Below are 8,423 nucleotides of genomic sequence, written 5' to 3' on the forward strand. Positions count from 1 at the left end.
TTCCTTCCTTCCTTCCTTCCTTCCTTCCTTCCTTCCTTCCTTCCTTCTTTCTTTCTTTCTTTCTTTCTTTCTTTCTTTCTTTCTTTCTTTCTTTCTTTCTTTCTCTTTCTTTCTTTCTTTCTTTTTGACACAGGGTATACACACTGTCTAGAGAGAGACAGAGGGACAGAAAAGCAAACGTGAAAAATCATTCATAACCCGAGGGGATGGCCACACTGCAATCCCTCCTCTTCCTGGGATTTTGGGCATGTATACTCATGTGCCTAGCATGATTTTCTTTTTCTTTCTATCTGTGTTTTTTTAGAAATTTTCGCTGTAGGGCTCATGCACCTGCCAGAGAGACAGAGAGAGATAGAGACACAGAAAGTAAGAAATCACATTCCTCCCCAAGGGGGATGGCCACGCCACAATCCCTTCTCATGTCTCCCTGGGATTTTGAGTACACATGTACATGCACCCGGTCACTTGGACTTGAACTACTGTCTCTACCACGGGGAAATCCAGCACCTTAACCACTAAACTGCCTGCTGGCCCGCCAGTTCATTTATTTTTCTTTTGTAGAGGTTTTTCCCTTAGGGCACATGCCCTCACCAGAGACAGAGACAGACCCTGAGAGGGAAGGTGAAAACAACCCTCCGGGGGATGGCCATGCAACAACCCCTTCCCTCCTTCTCCTCCTGGGACTTTGGGCACGCACACACACACGCCTGGCCTGAGTTTCAAGCCACCGTCCAGGACTCGAACCATAGTTGACCATGTGGGAGTCCAGTGACAGCCATTTTGCCACTGCTGGCCCCCGTCAGTTCATGTTTTTAGTGTTCAATTTTCCCAAGTTCATCCATCCAGCCTTTGAGCAAGTATTTAAGAGTCTGCTGCTCGGCGTCACTGATGAAGATGCCATGATAAAAACACGACCCCAGCCACACGGGAACAGGGCTCCACAGCAAGATGGCATGTCAAGCAGAAATGGAAATGCCACATAGCCAGCCACTCAAGGTTTGCTAGTTGGGTCTTAAATTACATTTTGGAATTTGCCCTTTATTTCTTTGCAAACAAATAAGACTCGGTTTAAGACACCAAATAACCTAGTCTATAGGGACAGATAGATACAAAAGTACAAGATAATATAATGCAGCCAATAAAATAAAATGTGCACAAATTATCATGGGAGGCAAGAGAGGGTGACAGCTAGGGTTTTTGTGTGTGTGTGTGTGAGAGATTTTTGCTATAGGGCATGTGTGTTCACTGGATGAGACAGAGAGAGACAGAGAGACAGAAAGCAAGAAGTCACCCCCCCAGGGGGGATGGGCACACCGCAATCCTTTCTCCTCCATTCTCCTCTCGGGATCTTGGGCACACAGGCTAAGCATGAGTTTTAAGCTGCCAGGTCCAGGATTGAACTATGGTGGACTACATGGGAGTAGACTAGGATATTCAAGACGTTTTTTACTGCCGTTGCCTTGGGGGGAGAGCTGGAGGACTTGAGAAGGTGGTGCCTTTTACATTCACAGGGAACGTCGCGGCGTTGAGGTTCTTACCATTTGTCTTGCCATTTTCAAAACAGAAACACACATTGCATGTACTAATGCATGCAAATACTTGGTAAGAAAGGTTTATTTATGGGTATTTCGGCATAGAAAATAATCAGACAGATTTATATAAAAGGTTCAGAGATGAGCCCTAAATCATCAAGCAATTTTCAAAACAACATTTTTAGTGCTTTGTATGCAAAGTACTCAAACCAATGAACTTAACTTCTCTGGAATTTTAAAACTTAGATGAAGAAAACAATTTGAAGCAAAAATTTTGGATTTTAAGAGTCATAGCCCCACTTTACAATGGAAAATCAAACACTTGCACCCCCTGCTCACTCAGCCTATCGCCCTAAACCTGCAGCCCGGGCTTCATGGCATTCTCCGGCCGGCAGCCACGTGGAGGTATGTTGCGTGTGTGTCTGAAGTCAGGGGAAACCATCTTTGCCAGTGGCGAGGTGAGCACGTCACCGTGCAGAGTCAGGGGCAAGCGGCGTGTTACCGCCTGTCAAGATGCATGTTGCGTGTGTGTCTGAAGTCAGGGGAAACCATCTTTGCCAGTGGCGAGGTGAGCACGTCACCGTGCAGAGTCAGGGGAAAGCGGCGTGTTCCCGCCTGTCGGAACGTGGAGAGACGTGTTCGCGAGGCCCGGCATGACCCGAGGGCGACCTGGAACTGGTGTGGCTCTTCAGTGGCTGGAGCAACAAGGGGAAATGAAAGCGTGTCTCAAAACGCGCAGCAGAAATGCACGGTGAGCTGCTTCTCGCTAGGACAGAGTCCCTAAGTCCTCATGCCACAGGGCTGAGAAGGGGGGGGGGGGGGGGGGGGGGGGGGGCTGCGGGGGGGGGGGGGGGGGGGGGGCTGCTGGTTGTGTCTCGCAGTCTGAGTCCGGGAGCTCTGATGTCTGGGTGGGGGACACGGACAGGCGGGCTCCAAAAGACAGAAAATCTGCTCCCACCCCAGGCCTCTGTTCTGAAGCCCCTCGCGGTGAAGGTGATGGTCTCTACTGATGCCCACGCTAGTTCCTCCTGGGGACCCGCACAGACTAGAACCGCCCACAGCCAGGCTCTGCCCCGTCCTCGCTGCTCACAGTAAACACCCAGCTGCCCTTCGGCAGGCTCTGGAAAGCCTGTCTCTTGCTCAGATAAGGCCTGGCTTTTTCCCACCTGCTGGAGGGTATGTGTGCTCCCCAGAGGGAGGGTGTGGGAAGGAGCGCGGCCACACTGCTTTCCCTCTGTTCTGCCACCCTGCCGGACTCTGGGACATGCTTGTGCCTGGGATGCTTTTCGAGCCACAGGTGTCGGGATTTGAACACGGCCGGTCGTGTGGGATCCAGTTCCCTTAAGCACTAGGCCGCTGGGCCAGCCCTGGGCTTCCCTTTTGAGTGGTGCTACATGCTGAGACGTGGAGGGAAACCCCCAGCCCTCCGTGATGACGTGGGGTGTGCTAGGGCTCCTTCCCGACCCCATGGGCTTCCTGGTGTGTGTGTCACTCTATTTAGGTCCCCGGTGCCCACCTCTTGGTGAGCGGTGACAGACTGGGCGTGTCAGGCACGTCCATACCCCTTACGATGGCTGGCGTGATGCCTGGCGTGTGTCCCTCACTAGATACTTGTCGTGTGCTGTCATGTGTCAGGCCGTGTAGGCAGCAGCGACACATGCTGACCAGGGATGTGCACAGCCGTGGCGCCATTGGTCTGCAGGAGGAACGAGCAGACGGTGCCTGAGGACAGGCATTCTCCTCCTCCCCTGCCTTCCAGGCGGCGCCGAGGGACCCCCGCCCTGAACCAGCACAGGCACCTCTTGGGCCTATGGCAGTCTCACTTTCTCTTCGCAGAGGAAGGTTAAAGTGCTTTGTTTCTGCTTTTGCTAAACAAAGCCATGGAATTTATTATTACTAAATTCTAAGACAGAAACAGCTCCATGCCCGGTCATTTTAATCCAGCCTCTGCCCCACCCCCCGGAAGTGCACCAAACCCAGGACCTGGCGCTGCAGCCCAGGGTGCCCCACAGGTGCTCGGCCCCTTCAAGGCGCTTTCTCCCCCTGCGCCTTGCGGAGAAAAGCCGGGAGCCTCCAAGTCTGGCCAGTGGTGCCAGTGGCGGGAGTCTGCTCCCTCTCTCAGCTTGCTCCCTGGGCCCTGGGTCCTCAGGTCTGTCCTACTGCAAGGACACGTCCAGGAGTTGGGCTAGGAGGAAAAGCCACTGCCGCGAGCCTGGTTTCCAGCACTGCCAGGCCATGTGGTCCAGGCAGCGTGTCCAGTCGAGTTTGTCAGGGTTTGAAGTGGCAGTCGGGGACAGGGTCAGCAGTGACACCCGTCCCCACACTCCAGCTCCTCTTCCGGCTGTTCCCCTGGCAGAATGGTCTCACAGACAGCAGAGGAGCGGCTGCAGCTCTGCAGTGCACCATCCCCGCAGTTGCTAAATGTGGAAGCTATCCCACTGTCCTACTGGAATGACCTGGAAAAATGTGCCTATTTTCAGCAGTGCCTTATGAACACAGGACAATGTCCGAATTCCAAGGGAGCGATCTCGCTCTTACTCTTTCACCCATGTTTTTTACCTGACTGTTTATGTCTGAACTGAGATGGCTCGTGTGGCACGTCTTCACAGTAGCTGGCAGCACCCCCAGAGCATCGGCAGTAACCATTCAACTGAAGTGTCTCGCAGGGCCAGCAGGTGCAGGGTGGTTCAAGTGCTGGACTCCCATGTGGGCAACAGCAGTTCAAGTCCCCGGCCTGGTGGCTTGCTTTCTCATCTCCTCTCTGGTGAGTGCATGTGCTCTATGACAAAATTGGAAAATAATGACGGTGATAAATAAAACTAATAAAAAATACGGGAAAGTGGCCAGCTGGTGGCATGGGGGTTAAGGTAATTGGATGCCAGATGGGGCCTGTGCAGTTTGAGTCCCGGACCCGGATGCTTGACAAACATAATGGGCACATGGGGTGGTGGCCAAAGCCAACAGGAGGGAAGGGGGCAGGGGTGCTGCATGGCCAAGCCCCGGGGAGGGTGCCTCCTCACCCTCCCTCTCTGTCCCTGGAGAGCACGCTTGCCCTCCAGGGGAACCAAACAAAAACAACCTAGGAAAAGGTAGGAAACCTCTATGTTGAAAAGTGCATAACTCTACAATAACATATGCAGCACCAAACAAATTGTTCTGAGCGAAATGAATAAAATCCCCAGCAATATCATGTTACTGATGTTTGCAGATTGCAGAGCTCAGTATTGTTAAGAGGTCATTCCTTTCTAAATTTTTCTATTCTTTTAGTTCAGTGCAGTTAAAAATCTAGAATAAAAAGACAGTTATTGACAACCTAGGATTTACGCAGAAATGGAAAAGCTCTAGACAAGCCAGGACTCTAAGAGGAGGTGCTGGAGAGGATTCCCATCCACCACCAGGAACTGTTTGTCATGGCCTGCTAAGGCAGTCTGGTGTGGTTACAGGACACACACGTCCAGAAATATGTCACCACATTCCAAATCACTCACATGGACGATTAAGTATGAGACAATCAGGGCTGCAGGTATGTGGTGGTTAAGGCACTGGCCTCCCATGTGGCTCACCACAGTTTGAGCCCCGGACCTGGAGGCCTGAAAGTCACACTGGGCGTGTGTGCGTGTGCACACCCAAAATCCTGAGAGGAGAATAGATGAGAAGGGCTTGCGGTGTGCCCATCCCCCTGGGGGGAGAACGTCTTGTTTTCTTTCTGTGTGTCTCTCTGTGGAGGGCATGTACCCTAAGGCAAAAGCATATCTATATCTATATCTATCTATCTATCTGTCTATCTATCTATCTATCCATACGGATGTGCATAATTATATATGTACTAATGTGCATAATATGTGTATACATATATATACATACACACAGTACATATACATATATATAAAATATTATGTTGTATTTTTCCAGTTAGTATGTAGAATTATATGGATTCAATTGAAAATATTAAGGCAACTTTGTGTTCCCGAATAAACTTTGTTTCATGGTGATCTAGCATTATGTTACAAAGGTTAACTTTTACATTTGGAGTTTCATTGGCGTCACCTGCGCGTGGTCACTTCCATAGCCGTGGGGACGTTGGATGTACCCGTCGGAAGTTTAGGGCGATAAGTCGTACGAAGCCCAGTGATCCTGGAGGTCATTTGTCTGCCGACGTGTCTGTGTGTAACGTGAAAACATAACTACAGTTAGGGCTACTCAGCTATTCAATATCTTCTGTCTTAACCGTGATAATCTGTGTTTCTGTCTAGAATGATTTACTGTAAGTGCTCACATTTACTGGCTTAATGTACCTTTATAATAGTTGAACTGAAAGCTAAGCTGAGTCTTTGCAGAACCCGCCTCCCCCCAGGCTTTGGGACGCAGTGCAGGCTGTCCTTCACCTCCGACGCCCCAGCCCCTCGCTGGCTCCTCCAGCCGCTTCAGAGACCGCCGATTTCACTGCTTTTCCAACTCACCGTTTTTTTACCGTCCTTGATTTAACATGCTTTTGCTTTCTCTTTGTCTCCATCTCTGCTGTTTCCTTCCTTCTTCTTTCCCTCCCTTCCTTTACTTAGTCCTTGAGAGAGACAGAGAGACACCGCTGACCGCAGGTGACGCTGGGATGCCTCGGCCTCAGCTGGTCTTGGGTGCGGGTGTGCCTGTGCCCAGATGCCCCGAGCGGTCCACGCACATGCAAACTGGGCCCTCCCACGCGGTCGGCTCCTCGCGTGGCCAGCACCATGTCCGCCTGGCACACCGTCAGCTGGCCCCATGGCTGGCTTCCTGGTGCAGAGACTTCCCTTTTCTTTTCTGGAGAATTTGATACACCTGTTTCTAGTAACGCAAAAGACATAGGATATAGCTGGTATTATTTTGTTTGTAAGTTGTGGAATTTTAATCCTCGGATACTTGTATAAACCTAACTCTTTTGTATTTCGGCAATTGTCCCTTTACACATGTGGTGGAGTGTTTTCTGCTCAATAAACTATAGAACTACTCTGAGTCTATTTTTTGACTGTTTAGAACATGTTTTTCTTATTTTTTTGTTAAATTCTCTTAATATCATTTCTTCTGGTTGATCTTTATTTCTTTCTCTGTATGAATTTGTTTCATATGTTCATATTTTAATTGGAATATTTTCTAGAATTTTTATTTTAATTTATCAATGAACTGACACGCTATTTCCAATGTAGGGTCTGCTACAATTATTGTAATTAATACAGTAACTGTGACTTTACTTAATTTCAAATCATCCTGGGTTTTAGATTTTTATGTTTCCAATCCTTTCTTTTTCTATGGAAGAAATGTACTATGGGATTTTGCAATTTTGTAATAACAGTTCAAATGAAAGACATGTTAAGCTTTTTTTAATCCCCTAACCTTAACGAATATTTTTTAAAAAATTTTTTCTCTTAATTTTTCCATAGTTCATGCCTTCCCTGGAAAGAGACAGGGACGGGGACAAGAGAGCGTGCCCACAGTGCAGGGCCACGCTGCAGTCTCTCCTCCCTGCCTTCCTCTGGGATCTCGAGCATGCTCAACCACACTTGAACCAAGCAGTTGGCCACGTGGGACCAGCTCCCTGAATCACCAACCGTGGACTAGCCCCTTACATTTTTTTTTAAAGAGAGATGTTTGCTACAGGGCACGTGTGCTCTCCAGAGAGACAGACAGAGACAGAGAGAAAATGAGAAATCACCCCCCAGCGGGATGGACATGCTGCAATCCCTTCTCCTCATTCTCCTCTCGGGATTTTGGCACACACGTACATGTGCCCAGTGTGAGTTTCAAGCCTCTGGGTCCGAGACTCGAACCATGGTTGGCTACATGGGAGTCCAGCTATGTAACCATTGTGCCATCTGCTGGTCCCGTGCCTTACATTTTTTAAACGTAGTTCAAGGTTCTGTCTGCGTGCACCCTCCCTTCCACTAGACAGCACCTAAGCCACACCTTCCCTTCAGAGCAGCGAGCACAGGCTCCACCATCGCACGCCCACCTGTGCGTGGCGCAGGGCAGCTCCTGGCGTTCTGGTAGAAAGTATGAACTAGGACTTAGGAATGGCCTGGAATAAAGCACAGATAATATTGACTAAAAGACCCAGAGACATATCCTAAGAAGCAAGCTTAAAAGAACTGGGAGATTGTGGAAATGGCTTCAAAAGCTCAAGGCTGCCAGGAGGATGATTAAGTCCCCTATTTCTGCACAGCCCCACGAAATAGAACAGACCATGCAATCTAAAAGTCATATTTATAAAACTCACAGAGTGCCAAAGAGAAAATGACGCTCCGCAGCGGCTGCACAGACCTCAGAGCCACGTAGGAGGCCCCAAGCACAGGTCGGGACGCAGTGACCCGACAGCTGCCAGGCTGCCTTCTGGTCACGAGCTGCTTCCATGCCAGTCTCCTCCCCTCTCCAGCCTCAGTTACAGCAGGACCAGGGTTATAATCCGGCATGGACAATTAGGAGAAAGCCCCTGGAAACACAGACTCATGTCTTACAAACCATGTGTCGATTCAAGCATAACCACACCCTTGCATGACTGACGAAGGCGTCCACACACAGCCTGCGTGGGCGTTCCTGTAGACCTCCATTCACAATAGCCGGAAATGGGGAGCCGCCGGGACGCCCTTCAGTGCAAAATGGTGAGACAATCTTTCTCACGTCCGTGCGACAGAACATCGCGTGAGGCGTGCTCCTGAGCCGTGGAAAGGCCTGGCAGCAGGTAGACGTGCTTGGCTAAGTGAAGGCAGTCAGCCCGAGGTCGCACACATGTGTTCCGACTGTGCGTCTTTCTTGAAACGGTGAAGTGAGGTGAAAAGCCAGGTCGCGAGGTCAGGGGCGGGCGGGAGGGGAGAAGGAGCAGGTGACCCACAGGAACTTCAGGTCAGGCTGCTCTGCAGGAAGTGG

This window comes from Tupaia chinensis, unplaced genomic scaffold (assembly GCF_000334495.1).
Source record: "Tupaia chinensis unplaced genomic scaffold, TupChi_1.0 Scaffold138080_1, whole genome shotgun sequence".
NCBI lineage: Eukaryota > Metazoa > Chordata > Mammalia > Scandentia > Tupaiidae > Tupaia > Tupaia belangeri.